At 37.0% G+C, this 18,494-nt stretch overlaps 1 pseudogene; it reads left to right on the top strand.

Moving 5' to 3' along the window:
• Positions 1–618: 618 nt before the first annotated feature.
• LOC122673874 overlaps positions 619–18,494 on the top strand; it is a 67,932-nt pseudogene continuing 50,056 nt past the window's right edge.

Genomic DNA, 18,494 nt, shown 5'->3' with positions numbered 1-18,494 from the left:
TTACCTAACATTAGTTGCAGGAAACTGACATCTCTTCTCAGAAATTAGCAGAGTACACCAGCCAATCCACAAATGCCAAATGTGTTCACACCACCTTTGGACTTGGTTGATCCTGACTCAGCTACCTTCACCCAAAAAAGGAAGAAGCCACCAGGAAAAAGACAAATAACTTCGCATTTACTCCATAAAAATCCGTTAGTTCTTTTATTTTCTTCTGGCTTTTTAAAAATTTCCTTTGGAATATCAATGTCTTTGTTACTGGTTTCTAAGAACTCATTTATGACGAAGCACGTTAACCATTTGTCATGCGATACAAATGAAATATCATGTTTTATTGGCATCAATTTACTATGGTGGTCTGTATTTTGGTTATGTATTAAAAAATAATTATGTAGTGATTAAAAAACAAAACAAAAAACTGCAGTGAGTAAGCAACAGGAAACATTGCCGGTCGCCTTGAGTTTACCGGTTTTCCAGGCCGTAAGCCTTGAAAATAAACTCATCTTTCAGTTTTGTTTTATTCAGTGTCCAGAATTTGGTTTTAGACATTACATACCTGTGCACACATAAGAGCCAGAAGTCCGTACTGAATGACACAGCCCATGCCCTAAAAAAGAAATGACAGAAAACCTTCAAAAAACGGAGAACGGAGGGCTTCTCCACACCCTGCCCCACTCTGTGTTGCGGAGAGTTAGTGAGCATCACACTGAACTTTCGCGAGAAGTGGGAAGTATCGCGCCTGCGCACAGCAGTAGCTCCGGAGGTTGGTGGTAGGTCTGCTGACAGATGTGTGACAGAAGCAGTCTGTGTGGAGGCCACTGCACCCCAGGGAAATCGCCACCATTAGCAGCATCTTAGCCGACACCTCTGGAATCGAAGCCGAGATGGCTCGGACTAAAAGTACAAAACCACTGCTTAGAGCTGCTTACGGCTCTCTCCGTTAAGCTTCACAGAAAACTTGTTTCTCCAAAAGGTGGTGGTGCTGGTGAGCCAGAAGGTTTTGGTGTGGCCAAGAGAGGTGATGCTCCAGTTGAGTTAGTGGGCTTTCTAACTGTGGGGAAGTCCACGCAGTTCAGTAACTTGGCTGAAGTATATTCTGAGGTGGCCGCTGGGATTCACTCTGCTGACCGCTGTGTCATCAGACACAAAGGAACCAATATCCAGCTCCTGGATCCCTCAGATATCATTGAAAGTGTCAAGGATGGGAAAGGTAGAGAAGCCGTCAAGTCATTGCAGTGGCCCGAATGTGTCACTTGATCCTGCTTGTTCTGGGTGCTCTGAAACCTTGGAGACCTAAGAATATAATTGAAAACGAGCTGGATGCCTTTGGCATTCGCTTAAACAGCAAACCCTTTTATATTAGCTTTCAGAAAACGGATAAAGGAAGCATTACTCTGAAGGCCACTTGCTGCCAGAGTGAGCCGGGTGCTGAAACTGTAAAGAGCATTTTGCTGCTGCTGCTAAGTCGCTTCAGTCGTGTCCGACTCTGTGCGACCCCATAGACGGCAGCCCACCAGGGTCCGCCTTCGCTGGGATTCTCCAGGCAAGAACATTGAAGTGGGTTGCCATTTCCTTCTCCAATGCATGAAAGTGAAAAGTGAAAGTGAAGTTGTTCAGTCGTGTCCGACTCTTCGCCAGCCCATGGACTGCAGCCTACCAGGCTCCTCCGCCCATGGGATTTTACAGGCAAGAGTACTGGAGTCGGTTGCCATTGCCTTCTCCAAAGAGCATTCTAGCTGAGTACAAAGTTCGTAATGCTGACGTGACCATAGCAACACCACAGGGAATTACTTCACTGAAGAGGTGGAAAGAAGCAATTTATATCCTCTGTAACTGTGTGTTAGTTAAATAAGATTGATCAGATCTCCACTGAGATATTGTATATCATCTATAAGAAGTCTCACTGTACCCACCTCTGCCCATCACTGGGATTTTGATAAATTTTTGGAAAAGATCTGATGGTATCTGAAATTTGTAAGGACTTAGACCAAACCCAAAGGCCAGTTCCCAGATTAAACATACCCAGTTCAATGTTACCTTACCCAGGACCACAATGGAGGATTACTGCTGAAAATTAATGAAAATATTAGTAAAGAATTTAAATATGTTCCAGTCTGTGGTTTCTCTGTGAAAGACACACACAAAAATGGTTAATGGTTGGGGAATAAGAATGTCATTCAGACATGGAAACCTTCTCTTTCCCCATCTTCTATGCCAACCAGTATAGCTTTCCCCATGACCAAGAAGCCTACCCCAAACCCATTCTGGATTTGGATCAGGATTCATAGGAGGGAGAAGGAGGCATCCAAACTGGATCTTCATTTATCTTCATGTCATCTTGTACTTGGAACTGCATGAAGGGCCAGGTTAAAAAAAAAAAATAGACCATATTCATTAAGATTTATTTATTTATTATCTATTTGATGATTTATAATTAGGATGGTCGTAGGATCGTAAACATTTTTGAAATCTTGTTCAGGGCATGAGTATGCAAATCTGCCAATATATAAACAAGGACACCTTAACTGAGGTGAGGCTAATGAATGTTTAATGAATTCTTGAGCGACATAACCTTTCAGTGATGGTGCTATCTCTGATTTTCATGCTTGCATATAAGACGTATCAGTAATTACTTATTTAAACTTTCATCTGTCATCATTTAATTAATGGAAATAGAGACAAACCTGAATATATTATATTATTTAAAAAATGACAAAATATTATAATTACCAAAGAGAAAAAATTGTGAGAGCTCACTTAAGACCACTTCTGCTGTTTTTTAAATATCTATATTTACAGAGATATACTGAGATAAATATCAGCTTTATGGCAACCCAGATATTTCCTGTTGACTTATGAAGATGATCGATAGGAACTGCTACAAAACAGAAGAAAAGGTAAATCCTTAAAATATTCCATTTTGGAATGTGTCCATGACCTTTTGTGCCTTGTGCCAACGTGATGAATTATTCACAGAACACTGATAACAGTGTGACACATAAGTCTTATACACAGGGAATCACTGAACTGGAAAATGGAAGATTGTAATTCTCCTTTTGGCTCTGTCATTACCTTTTGGCCTTAGCCAATTCATTCATTCATTCATTGACTCAACAAAATCTTAGGAAGTTTCTCCCATGTGCTATGCACTGTACCAAGGAATGGGATGTAGCAATGAACAAAATGTCCCCAAACTCATAAAACTTACAATACGGTCATTTAACTTCTATTCATTTACTTCCTAGTCAAGACACATATTTTTTTTTAGTCTTGAGTGTTTTCATTTTTAAATGAAAGAATTGGGTATTTATAGTATCCTATCCTGAGTCTTCATCAATAAAACACATGTTTTCATATGTTCTTCATAATAATTATAGGTTGTCCTGTTGCAAAATTCTTATGTGACGACTAACAACTGTTTCTTGAGCCAACTGGCATTTTGTTATATGTCAGATGCTATCAGAGTGAGTACTCACTAAACAATGCACATGTCCATTCCATCACCTTGAACTAACTCGGAGCATTCCAACCGTGTGAATGTGCTATGGGAGTGGGAGATGACCGTAGTTCCCTCCCGCTTTAGAGTAGTCTGATAAGGATATGATAGGTTAGAATACCTGGCTTGTGATCTCCCAAAGGAAACAACCTCATATATCTCCTTTTTTGTATTGTATATGTATTTCATTTTCTAGGTATACCATGATGTAGAAGACATTGGGAAGTATTACTCTATCCAACCAATTTACAAAATAAAAGTGCAAATATTACAAAATATTAAAAAAAGCAAATCATAAGAGCAGAAGAAAATTAGGAAGTAGTTACTGTCAAGTTCTAAACGTCTTTTAGAGCACCAAAACTAATTTAATCTTATCTGCATAAAATTGGGACCAACAGATATTAAACTATTTCAGAAAATACAAAACTATACATGATTATGCCATCAAATCTAAAGCGAAGGAATAAGTAGCATCTTTTGTCAGAAGTCTCAAGCTATAAATTAATTATTTCAGTTTATGAAGCAATGTCCCCTTTCCCTTTTTAAAATATGTTTATAAATAATCATTCTCTAAAAGGGTTATAAATAGCCTCTATGTTTGTAAATTTGAAAAATATACATTACCAAATCTAAATTCCACTGATTATGTCCCTTTCATCCTAAAGGATAATTATTTTTAAATATTATATTTAAAATATATCTTATTCTGACTTAAATATAAAGAAATAAATTGGATCAGAGCCGTGATTTATATAAGAACTCCTGTTGGTCCTACCTACCATCCCTCAAGTTGCTCAAATCTGTCCACCTGCACATTTACATAGCCACTACCTTGAGTCTATCTTCCGTGTCTATCATCCAGTCCACCTCCCCATTGTTTCCAGAATGCTTCTCTGTACTCTGAAAAGTGTTTTAAAGGATCCACTTTGTCTATAGAAATGGTTTTCACTGAAGGATAAATATGCAAGCTACTATAGCCTCAAAACTGTTGTAGGGAGGGATTTGTATGTTTCTCAAGTAGATTTTATTTAAGAATTAATGACACTGGTCAACTGACTAAAGTCAAAGTTCTTTGATATGGCACCCAAAGTCCTCCTTGATATGCCCTCAGCATCTCTCTTTAGTCTTTTCTCTTACTATCCATATTGGAAATGGATAGTTAACTGTCTGCATGCATGCATGCTCAGTCACTTCAGTCCTGTCCAACTCTTTGTAACTCTCTGGACTATATAGCTTACTAGGCTCCTCTGTCCATGGAATTCTCTAGGAAGAATATTAGATTGAGTTGCCATGCCCTTCTCCAGGGGATCTTCCAGACCCAGGGATTGAACCCACATCTCCTATGTCTCCTGCACTGCAGGTGGATTCTTTACCCACTGAGTTACCTGGGAAGCCCAGCATGGTCTACATATGTGCTAAGTGCATATCAAGTCACTTTAGTCTTGTCCAACTCTTTGTGACCCTATGGACTGAAGCCCCCCCCCACAGGCTCCTCTATCCATGGGATTCTCAGGCAAGAATACTGGAATGGGTTGCCATTCCCTCCTCCAGGGGGTCTTCCTGACCCAGGGATCAAACCTGGGTCTCTTATGTCTCCTGCATTGGCAGGCAAGTTCTTTACTACTAGCATCACCTGGGAAGCCCCAACACTGTCTACAGTTCCCCCCAAATATTGATGCATCAAATGCTGGTGTATTTAAATATTCCTTTCCTTTGCTTATGATATCCTTCACCTGCACTTGTATACCCTTCAAGTACACTTTTCTGATCTTCACAGATAAAGTTAATCACTCCACTCCCTCCATGTTTTACATCTGCTGCTCTTACAACACAGAGATAAAAATGTACTTCTGTCCATCTTATCTGCTAAATAGGATCTCTCTGAGTATAGACAGTGTGGATTGTGTCTTATTCAACCAGTGTAAGTCCAAGCATATTAAGTACACAGCAGTTATAAATTAAAGGAAAATCTTTCCTATGAATTTTTCATAATATTCATTGAAGCTTTAGAAGCCAAATTATAACTGAGGAGCCTTGAAAGATAATATGATGTCAACCTTGAAAAAATATTTTCAACTCCTAACAAAATTAAAAAGTTTAGTTCTGTGTAGTGAAGAAAAGGTTTGATGTTACAACGCCTATATTCAAAAGTCCTTATTCATTTCAGTAATGACTATGAAGTGGGCAGTATGCTAGGTACTGAGATTGAAAGATGAATTAGAAAGGATCACTAGAACCTTCAGTTCAAAATTATATATGATTATCTATACTAGTTTCTGGAAGGAAATGAATGTGAACTGGTATTTTTCAATAATTAGTTAATATTATATTTTGCCTTTGTTCCACAAAATAGACTCACCCTGCAGTCACATGGCATATGCTTTAAGATTCTGAGAAAAATTATTTTAGACCTAAACTCTATACCTAGCTATAACAGTGAAGCCATCCCGAAAGGGAGTTCCCAGCAGTGCTAGCTTACATCATCTTTTTAAAAAGAAAGCAGTTTAAAGAGAGAATCTCATTCTCAGTATGTTCCAGGAAAAACAAGTGTCAGTATTTCTTCTGAATGCACTAACATGGGTCATATGCAACTCTGAATCAATCACTCTGGCCAAGAGAATAAATTGGTTAAAGGGCCAGACTTAGGTTATATCTGTGTGCCTGGAAAAAGAGTAGTAAGGGTAAGATGTCAATCATGTCTGAACCAGATTGAGAGTGAGCTCTTCCAAATATAATCAAGTCAGCAGTATAAGAAAAAGAGAAAAAGATGCTGAAAATCAAAACAACACAAGTCTGTTATAGAGTAGGAAGAGAGAAAACGTCCAAATCATATGAATCTATGCTCTGCCTTCAGCATTATTCCTCACTAAGAATGTGAAAACTGTTGTGGTTCCAGGTGCAGTAGATAGGGAAAAGAATGTCTTGCTACAATTATAAAAACAGGTGTGACTTCACCAACTTCAGGGAAATTCTTGGAAACTCCCAGACATCAATGAGCCCCATGTTGAGAAGCACTGCTATGGATAATGCTTCTTAAATTTTGATGTCTTACATCAATCTCTTGGGAATTCTATGTAGCTTGTGATTTGGTTGGTCTGGGATGAAACATAAGATTCTTCATTTCTAACAAGCTTCCAGGCAATGTTAATGCTGCTGGTCCTTGAATCACTTTTTGAGTAACAAAATTTAAGCAATAAGAACATAATCAATTCTCTTAAATCCAGATTCAGAGAATTCATGACTGGTTTACCCTATTGTTGTTCTCTGTATATCTATTATTCTCTTTCTCTACACTGCCATCACAATGTCAGTTTTGTTCTAAGACTGATTTCACTCTTTAATTATGGGATGTCTTGTAAGAAACATCTGAGCTTTATACTTCTCTCATTGATGTCCAGCTGGTAAAAGCACTTCCAACGCAAAGGCTTCAATGCATGCTTCTGAACCTTCTGTAGCCAGAAAAATGCCATGTGTGATTGGCTCAGAGCTTGATTGGCTCAGAGCTGGAATCTGTGAGTCAGTCACTGTGTTAGGGGTAGATGATTTATTCTAATTAATTGAAAAGTGAAATGGTGAGGTATAACATTGACCAACAAATTTTACTTCAATTAGCATAAAAAATAAAAGGGTGAACTATATGATATAAACATTGCTTTGCTTCAGTTGCTCAGTCATGTCCAACTCTTTGTGATCCCATGGACTGTAGTACTCCAGGCCTCCCTGACCATCACCAGCTCCTGAAGCCTGTTCAAACTCGTGTCCATCAAGTGGTGATGCCATCCAACCACCTCATCCTCTGTCATCCCCTTCTCTTCCCTCCTTCAATCTTTCCCAGCATCAGGGTCTTTTCAAATGAGTTAGTTCTTCACATCAGGTGGCCAAAGTATTGAAGTTTCAGCTTCACCATCAGTCCTTCCAATAAATAGTCAGGACTGGTTTCCTTTAGGACTGACTGATTTGATTTCCTTACTGTCTGAGGGACTCTCAAGAATCTTCTCCAATACCACAATTCAAAAGCATCAATTCTTCGGTACTCAGCTTTCTTTATACTTCAATTCTCACATCCATACATGACTACTGGAAAAACCATAGCTTTGCTAGATGGACCTTTGTTGGCAAAGTAATGCCTCTGCTTTTTAATATGCTGCCTAGGTTGATCATAACTTTTCTTCCAAGGAGAGAATATGAAAAATAAATATGGAAATTACAACACCAAAAAAGAAGGAATAGGAAGAATGAAAAAAATGACAGTGTTAAATAAATAGATAATAATTAATTTCAATAATTAAAGTGCTGGAAATGGAGCAATGATTAAAATAATGGAGTTAGAACTTTTTCTAATATTTAAGAATAAAAGGGTCTCCCACAGTCGGATTCTTTACCATCTGAGCCACAAGGGAAGCCCTAAAATACAACCATCAATCAAAAAATCAACAAAAGAGGGGAAATAACAAAAAATAAAGAGAGATGAGTGAGATTTACTTATTATAACCACGGACTTTTACATTATATTAAGATATTTTACATGACAGAAACTTTGAAAAATAAAGCAACAGGAACAGAGGAAACACGAAAAGAATAAAATGAAAATATGTGGCCAGTGTCACTGTTACTAACATATATTTGTAGACATATACATATAGTCATGAACATGTAGATGTGCAAATATATATATAGTCATAAAATATATGTGCAAAATGTTTCAGAAATGAGACATAAACACAAAGTAATGAGTGGGTTGAAGCTGCAGGGATTCTGGATACCCAAGCTAAAGCAGAAAGTGAGAGTAGGAAACATAATTCCCATAGGACTGCAAGAAAATTAAAATGTTGCACAATATCTGGTAGCCAGAGTTAACAAAAAGATGAGGGGAAAGCATGCTGGAACTTGAATCTGAACCTTTAAAAGATGTCACAGACTTTTTTACAAAGAGCCACAGAGTAAATATCTTAGGCTTTGTGGGTCTTCTGTTTTTGAACAAGTCTTTAAAACTATAAAAATATATTTTTAGCTCAAAGGCCATGCAAAGCTGAAAGTGACCTACCAGCAGTAGTTTCTGATCCTGTCTTATAAGAAGTTGTCAGCATAGATGAGGTGAGAGGATGGAGATGCAGCCGTTTGACCAGATACTAAGCCAAGTTGCCCCTGTCTTGGAGGATTAATCTGCAATAATCACAGTATCTCTGTCACACCACTTCTAATTTCCCATCTCTCCTTTCCTCCTTTTCTTGATCCTCTCACCCTTTCTCCCCTTCTTTCAAGATGTTCCCACTTTTCCTTTGGCTAAAAAATATCCAATTAAAATTATTTGCCTTCTAAAATTTAATATTAAACAAAAATTTAAAAATAAAATAAACTTACTTGTTTTCTCAGACTCCCTTGGAGGTCAAATAATCACATACATATCAGTGGCCAAGAAGGTAAAAGCAAAGTACTTAATGTAATTTCCATAAATTTTAGAAGGTATAATTATAGCTGACATGCTACACAGGTATTTGCTTTTTTTTACTTCCCTTTCATCATCAAAATCACAAATGCATGTAGGTACAAGAGCCCTCTGGAGTGTTTGAGGATGAAAATCACATGGTAACAATGGGGAAACTGAGATTTGGAAGAAGCTTATACATCTATAATATCTTGGATAGCTTGTATCTTTTGCGAGAAAAAAGAAAAAGACCTTTATTTGATGAAACCATCGCAGCTGGTATGATCCACTGATGTTTTCTCTACCACTGACTCTGATACCGAACCAAAAGCAATAATAGCTAATGCACCATTGCAGTGTCATAGGTGGACTGAAACATTCTTATGAGACATTAGTAGGCTCTAGTCTGAAGAAAAGATCCAGGTAAAAGTAATAACAATTTTCTAAATCCTCCAAAGGAAAAATGCAATTAAAAGAGAAGAAAGGGAATGAGAAAGAAGTGCAGGTAGAGAAAGAAAGGAAACTAGAGATAAGGCTCAAAATACAATCAAATATATCAGCGTGCAAAGCTTAGAATGCTCATGAAGAAGGCCAGCTGTCAGAATAAAAATCAGAACATGAATTTACTATGTATTTTATTAGAAAAAACAGATAATAACTTTAACAATAACAATGTTAGCTATTCACAAACATAAAGACCTAATAGCCATGAAATGCAGATACAACTTTTGAAATGAGAAAAAATGAAAATGACACAAACAGGTTACAAAATGACACATGTAGAATGATGACAAAATTGTGAAAATGCACAAGGTGATATATTCATTGTGAATAAGTACATGCAAAGTAATAGTTTGAATTATGTAAAGGTTTGGTGAATGAATTCAAGTGAGTTGCTGTTTCTGAGAGAAGGGGAGGAAGGAAATGTTATTGACAAGTTGACAGATGGTCTGCAGGACGTTTCAGTAGCATGTTATGTATTATTTTATTTAAAAATTTTTAAATTAAGAATAGAAGAATGATGGGATTTCTCTTTTTTTTGACCCACCTCCTAGAATAATAAAAATAAAAACAAAAATAAACAAATGGGACCTAATGAACTTAAAAGCTTTGGCATGGCGAAGGAAACCATAAATGATATAAGATAACCCCCAGAATGGGAGCACACATTTGCAAATGAAGCAACTGACAAGGGATTAATCTCCAAAATATAGTGCAAACAACTCATGCAGCTCTCTCTCTCTCTCTCTCTCTCTCTCTCTCTCTCTCTCTCTCTCTCTCTGTCTCTCTGTCTCTCTCTCTCTATATATATATATATATATAAAATTTTTAAAAATAGAAGGCCTAAATAGACATTTCTCCAAAGAAGACATACAGATGGCCAACAAACACATGGGAATATGCTAAACATCACTAATTATTAGAAAAATGAAAATCAAAACCACAATGAGATACCACCTCTTGCTGGTCAGAATGGCCATCACCAAAAAATCCACAAACAATAAGTACTGGAGATGGTGTGGAGAAAAGGGAACCCTTTTACCTTGTTGGTGGGGATGTAAATTGATACAACCACTAAGGAGAACCATATGGATGTTCCTTAAAAAACTAAAAATAGTACACATATGACCAAGAAATCCCACTCCTTATCATGTACTTAGACAAAACCAAGTTCAAAAAGGTCCATGAACCCTAATGTTCATTGCAGCACTATTTACAATAGCTAGAACATGGAAACAAGTTAAATGTCCATCAACAGAGGAGTGGATAAAGATGTGATACATATATACAATGGGCTTTTCTTCTGGCTCAGTGGTAAAGAATCTGCCTGCCAATGCAGGAGACACAGGTTCAATCTCTGGGACAGGAAGATCCCCTGGAGAAGGAAATGGCAACCCACTCCAGTATTCTTGCCTGAGAAATCCCGTTGTCAAAGGAGCCTGGGCTACAGTCCATGGGGTCACGAAAGAGTCAGACATGACTTAGCAACTAAACAGTAACAACAACGTATATATAGAGGAATATTACTCAGCCATAAAAAGGAAAGAAATTGTGCAATTTGCAGAGACTTGGAGAAACCTAGAGACTGCCATACAGAGTAAAGTAAGTCAGAAAGAGAAAAACAAATATATAATATCACATATATAGAATCTAGAAAAACAATAGGGATGAACTTATTTGCAAAGCAAAAGTAGAGAATGGACTTATGGGTACGGGGGCAAGGGGTGGAATGAACTGAGAGAATGGTATTGACATATATACACTACTATGTATAATAATTGATGCTGAATCAAATCAAATTTTTAGAGCCAGCTGCCACAGGAAATGTAAGACAAAAAAGAACAAGTTAAATTAATTCCAAAGAAGCAATCAAAAATCCAGTTGCTAAAAGCAACTGATTTAGTTTTTACAACAAAGCAGTAGTATAAAGGGAGAAAAAGGAGGGGAGAGTTGGGAGAAGTAGAGTGGTGTGAAGAACTGATTTAGATTTTTCAAGAATTTTTTAAAATATAAATTTATTTTAATTGGAAGTTAATTACTTTACAATATTGTATTGGTTTTGCCATACATTGGCATGAATCTGCCAAGGGTGTACATGTGTTCCCCATCCTGAACCCCCCTCCCACCTCCCTCCCCATCCCATCCCTCTGAGTCATCCCAGTGCACCTGCCCCGAGCACCCTGTATCATGCATCGAACCTGGACTGGCAATTGGTTTCACATATGATAATGTACATGTTTCAACGACATTCTCCCAAATCATCCCACCCTCACCCTTTCCCACAGAGTCCAAAAGTCTGTTCTTTACATCTGTGTCTCTTTTGCTGTCTCGCATATAGGGTCATCATTGCCATTTTTCTAAATTCCATATATATGCGTTCAAGGCATCAAGATCAAGGCATCCGGCCCCACTGAAGTGAAGTCACTCAGTCGAGTCTGACTCTTTGCAACCCCATGGACTGTAGCCCACCAGGCCCCTCTGTCCATGGGATTTTCCAGGCAAGAGTACTGGAGTGGGTTGCCATTTCCTTCTCCAGGGGATCTTCCTGACGCAAGGATTGAACTTGGGTCTCCTGCATTGCAGGCGGACGCTTTACCATCTGAGCCACCAGGGAAGCCCCAATATATATGCATTAGTATAGTGTATTGTTATTTTCTTTCTGGCTTACTTCACTCTGTATATAGGCTCCAGTTTCATCCACCACATTAGAACTGATTCAAATGTATTCTTTTGAATGGCTGAGTAATATTCCATTGTGTATATGTACCACAGCTTCCTTATCCATTCGTCTGCTGATGGGCATCTAGGTTGCTTCCATGTCCTGGCTATTATAAACAGTGCTGCAATGAACACTGGGGTACATGTGTCTCTTTCAATTCTGGTTTCCTCAGTGTGCATGCCCAGCAGTGGGATTGCTGGGTCATATGGCAGTTCTATTTCCAGTTTTTTAAGGAATCTCCACACTGTTCTCCACAGTGACTGTACTAGTTTGCGTTCCCACCAACAGTGTAAGAGGGTTCCCTTTTCTCCACACCCTCTCCAGCATTTATTGCTTGTAGACTTTTGGATAGCAGCCATTCTGACTGGTTAGAAATGGCACCTCATTGTGTTTTTGATTTGCATTTCTCTGATAATGAGTGATGTTGAGCATCTTTTCGTGTGTTTGTTAGCCATCTGTATGTCTTCTTTGGAGAAATGTCTTTTTAGTTCTTTGACCCATTTTTTGATTGGGTCATTTATTTTTCTGGAATTGAGCTGCAGGAGTTGCTTGTGTATTTTTGAGATTAATTCTTTGTCTGTTGCTTCATTTGCTGTTATTTTCTCCCATTCTGAAGGCTGTCTTTTCACCTTGCTTATAGTTTCCTTTGTTGTGCAAAAGCTTTTAAGTTTCATTAGGCCCCATTTGTTTATTTTTGCTTTTATTTCCAATATTCTGGGAGGTGGATCATAGAGGATCCTGCTGTGATTTATGTCAGAGAGTGTTTTGCCTATATTCTCCTCTGGGAGTTTTATAGTTTCTGGTCTTACATTTAGATCTTTAATTCATTTTGAGTTTATTTTTGTGTATGGTGTTAGAAAGTGTTCTAGTTTCATTCTTTTACAAGTGGTTGATCAGTTTTTCAGGCACCAGTTGTTAAAGAGATTGTCTTTTCTCCATTGTATATTCTTGCCTCCTTTGTCAAAGATAAGGTGTCCATAGGTGCATGGATTTATCTCTGGGCTTTCTATTCTGTTCCATTGATCTATATTTATGTCTTTGTGCCAGTACCATACTGTCTTGATGACTGTGGCTTTGTAGTAGAGGCTGAAGTCTGGCAGGTTGATTCCTCCAGTTCCATTCTTCTTTCTCAAGATTGCTTTGGCTATTCAAGGTTTTTTTTTTTTTTTGTATTTCCATGCAAACTGTGAAATTATTTGTTCTAGTTCTGTGAAAAATACCATTGGTAGCTTGATAGGGATCGCACTGAATCTTAAGAAATGTGAATCTGACATATTGATGTTAACTAAAACAATAGTAAAAAGACATTCTAATGAGTCATGGAGAATTGAATATGGATAGTAGTAGCAATAACAAAGTAGGTAAGGCAAAGTCATAAAACCTTGATAATTGGGTGGTGGATACAGAGGATTCAGCTTGTTATTTTCAGTACATTCTTGTATTCAGCTTTAAATAAAATACATTTTAATATAGTACTTTCCTAAAATATCAATGCATGTTAGAAAATATAGCAAAATGGTCTAGGTTTTTAGCAAAAGCTACTAATATAAATATCTAGGAATAATTGCAAAGTCTACATAATGAATTTTTAAAATTTTATTAAAATTTTTTAATATTTTTTTCATTTACTTATATTAGTTGGAGGCTAATTACTTTACAATATTGTAGTGGTTTTTGCCATACATTGATATGAATCAGCCATGGATTTACATGTAAATTTTATTAAAAATTTTAAATGTCTGAAACAAAACTTGAATAAAGAGTTTCATGTTCCTAGCTACAAAAGTAGGATATTATAAAGATGTTGATTCTTTCTATAGCAACACCATTCCTATAAATATCCCAAAGGACTTTGTATCAAATGACAAAAATGATAGCAAGTTTTTTTCTGAAAGGATGGAAGGATGATATAATTATTCCACTATATATATATAAGTTATCTATAATAATAATATATCTATTATAATAATATATAATATATAATAATACTATATTATTATAGTGGAAGAATATAATAAAGTACTATAAATGGAAAAAAAAGAAAGATAATTTTGAAAATCACATCAGATGATAACAATTTTAAACTTCCAGTTATTATAAAATTTAGTAAATAGACTGCAGAGGGCACACATATAAAGAAACATTAATAGAATCAGATAGAAAGTACAGAAACAGATTTCCTTAGCATTTTTTTAAAGTGGTCTTTTTAATTCTCAGTATAAGATTGGATGATTAAACAACTCTTTTTGCAACAGCTGGTCAAATTCTTAGGAAATGATTAAGTTAAATTCCTTTCTTACTCTATTTAGAGAAGCAAATTCCAAAGACTTTCCAGTAAATTAAAAAAATACCCTCAAAATCTAAACATTGCAAACAGAGGAAATCTAATACAGAGAATTAGTTTTTCCTATGCTGAAAATCTATAACGCTGATGCAAAATGTATCAACAGCAGAAAGCTTTTATTACTGCTTTGTGATTGAAGGACAGAAGGTAGTGGCAGTATTACCAGGGCCTAGGATCAAAAATAAAGAAAAATACTGGGAAAATATTGTTGTGTTAATTAAAATAACAATTTTCAACTTTAATATGCAAAAATTATAAAAATAATTTGAGGCTTTAAAAAATGGAGGTAAAAGTGTGCAATATATACAATGTATTTGATATATAAGTAACTTTAAAGATAATTTGCATACATTGATATGAATTTTAAAAAAATGATAATTTGCAAAAGAAGAAATGTAAATAACATTTTTATTGTTCAACTTTATGTACTAGAAATAAAATAATGCAAGTTAAACCTAAGATAAGCCTATATTAGCTCAATAAATATCTAACTTATTTAAAAATCAATAAGCCAAAAAAAAAATATAGACCATATGCTACTTTTGCAACAGTAGATGTAGTTTTAGTTTTAAGGTTATATGTATATTTACTCCTAGCAGAATACTGAAAAGGGAAAACTGCAAGTGCACTTTGCAAGTATTAGAACATTTGTGGAAATAGCAACTAATGTACAAAAATAGTTGGAGTTGTTTTATAAACATATGAATGGACTGGGGGGATATCTTTACTAAGAGAAAGAAAATATCAAATAAAATTAAAATTCTAAGAATTAGACAAAATTATTTTGAAGAGTTTTCAGCTTAGTTGGAATTCGTGCCACATAAAAGTGCTAAATCTATGCTTTTTCTGAAAGGCAAAACATGTTGTTTTTTTTTTAAACAAAACTCTACCAGTCAGAGCTCTTCATTGTAAACAAGAGCATTGAGTTCTGGCTAAAAAAAGTTAGGAGGAATTTGTAAAAGGACTTAGAGATAGTCCACAGAATCTGTTGGTATGCAGATAAGCAAGCTTGGAAAAATAAGTAAAATCGTGATCAAAGAACACAGTAACTGATTTCTTACTGCCTTCCTGTGGCTCATTGCTATGAGTGAACATTCGGTGCTGTTCCATTGGCCTCACAAGTACCCCCGGTCATCAATGCAAGAATGAATACTCATGGGGTCACCTTCTTTGCCTCATAACCTCAAAATTAAACATCTTTAGCTGTAGCCCTATTACAGACTTCCCAGGTGATGCTAGTGGTAAAGGACCCCCTGCCAATGCAGGAGACATAAAAGAGGCAGTTTCAGTCCTTGGGTCGGGAAGATCCCCTGTTGGAGGGCATGATAACCCACTCCAGTATTCTCGCCTGGAGAATCCCATGGACAGAGAAGCCTGGAGGGATACAGTCCATAGGGTCACAAAGAATCGAACACAACTGAAACGACTTAGCACTCATGCACCTGTATATTTGGTCATAAGGACAAAGAAGTAGAGTTTCTTAGCCCTTATGTACACTTCTTTTGATCCTTTCAAATCACCTGGTAGGTAATTTAGATGAGCACACATACACCCACACATATAGTGTGCCAGAATCCCTATTAACCTATCTCCGCTTTACTTTTACCTTGAGTTGAGGCTGTATTGTGTTCAATGTGCCCAACTCTTTGCAATTCCATGGACTGTAGCCCACCAGGGCTCCTCTGCCCATGGAATTTTCCAGGCAAGAATACTGGACTGGGTTGCCATTTTCTTCTTCAGGGGATCTTCTCTACCCAGGGATCAAACCTCTGTCTCGAGCATCTTCTGCATTGGCATGCAGGTTCTTTACCACTACACCACTGGGGAAGCCTTTACTTTTACCTACTTGCTCTTATGCATACATATACTTCTGTGTGCACTAGTTGACTTATCTGCTTGCCAAAATTCCATTGTGTTTGTTCTAATACCTTTCGTGTATGTTGTCCGTCTATCTAAAATTGCTTAAGTTAACCAATTACTATATAAACTAGTGAAATATGAATGTGAAGAGTAAGTTGATTCTTTAAAACCTAAGTTGAATATATCAACATATTCAGTAAAAATTAAAGTCTTCAAAATTACAATCATGTAGGCATAAGACAACAATAAAATGTAGGGGAAATCTATATGTCTATAAAGATCAAGGCACTTAAATAATATTTTTGCAAGTGCTTTGAAGTTCTCAGCCAGTTTAAGAGGTTTAACTTGAATGAGGTTATTTTTAAAAGTACAATAGTAATCTAAGCAGAGAAAAAAAACCGTTTCTTTACACAAAGGAATCTTTTGTCCTATATAAAAACCATTGATAACTGTACTTTTTATACTTATTTATAGAGTTTTTTCCTTTTGGAATTACATAAAGCTGTACTCTGTCATCAAAATAACAAGTGATCTAGCAAGCATTGTTCCTCTCTTAGAGTAAGTGATACATGATGAACCAACTTTCCCTGAGGAGAGGACATCCATCCTGATAACTGGTCCCCCAGAAACTCCACGGAGCTTGCAGAAGCATATTTTCACGGGATTTATTGCCTAGCCTTTGTTATGTACTTGTCCTACATGAGCATTGAAAGCACAAATGATATCCGGCTTTTCACGTCTTGTCAGTGAGCCATCAGTGGGCCCAAGTGGTAACCTATGGGATGATGACATGATGAAGATTCCTACAGGCTTTGGCTCTATTTGGCATGAATCCTTGAGATAATACTGAATTTCTATTACTGCCCCTGCTTAGTGTAATCAAACTTCTCCTGCATTTTTCAAGTATTAATATGTTGAGAAAGACAAAACATTATTTCCAAACTTAATTTCTAGTAAACATTTACCAGATGTGGTAATACTTTCTTCAATAAGGATTTGAATAAGCAGTTTGACAATTTGATAGGCAATTAACTACATTTATGATAATCCATTAACAAGGGCTTCCCTGATAGTTCAGTTGGTAAAGAATCTGCCTGCAATGCAGGAGACCTGGGTTCAATCCCTGGGTTGGGAAGATCCCCTGGAGAAGGAAAAGTCTACCCACACAAGTATTTTGTCCTGGAGAATTCCGTGGACGGTATAGTCTATGGGGTCACAAAGAGTCAGACATGACTGAGTGACTTTCACATGATAATCCATTAACATTCTTCAAAATGTACCTGTCTCCTGCACTTGCCAAGCCAGATGGTGAAATAAGGATATGAGAGGAATTGCCAAAATTGCAACTTTCAAATGATTGATACTTGTTGATGTTTAGTTGCTCAGTCAGGTCTGACTCTTTGTGAGCCTATGGACCACAGCACACCAGGGAAGCCTGGTCCTTCCCTGTCCTTCACCATCTCCCAGAGTATAGTCAAACTCATGTCCATTGAGTCATGAGGCCATCCAACCATCTCGTCCTCTGTCATCCCCTTCTCCTCCTGCCCTTAATCTTTCCCAGCATCAGGGTCTTTTCTAATGAATCAGCTCTTCACATGTATCAGGTGACCAAGGTATTGGAGCTTCAGCTTCAGCATCAGTCCTTCCAATGAATATTTAGGACTGATTTCCTTCAGGATTGACTGGTTTGATCTCCTTGCAGTCCAAAGGACTCTCAAGAGTCTTCTCCACCACCACAATTTGAAAGTATCAAATTGGACCTTCTTTACGGTCCAACAGTCACATCCATACATGACTATTGGAAAAACCATAGCCTTGACTAGACAGACCTTTGTTGGCAAAGTAATGTCTCTGCTTTTTAATATGCTATCTAGGTTGGTCATAACTTTCCTCCCAAGGAGGAAGCGTCTTTTAATTTCATGGCTGCAGTCACCATCTGCAGTGATTTTGGAGCCCAAAAAAATAAAGTCTGACACTGTTTCCACTGTCTCCCCATCTATTTCCCATGAGGTGATGGGACCAGATGCCATGATCTTAGTTTTCTGAATGTTGAGCTTTAAGCCAACTTTTTCACTTTCCTCTTTCACTTTCATCAAGAGGCTTTTTAGTTCCTCTTCACTTTCTGCCATAAGGGTGGTGTCATCTGCAT

Source organism: Cervus elaphus, chromosome 18 (genome assembly GCF_910594005.1).
Source record: "Cervus elaphus chromosome 18, mCerEla1.1, whole genome shotgun sequence".
Taxonomy (NCBI): Eukaryota; Metazoa; Chordata; class Mammalia; order Artiodactyla; family Cervidae; genus Cervus; species Cervus elaphus.
Note: the sequence above shows the minus strand (reverse complement) of the source record. Positions and strands in the feature narration are given on the sequence as shown.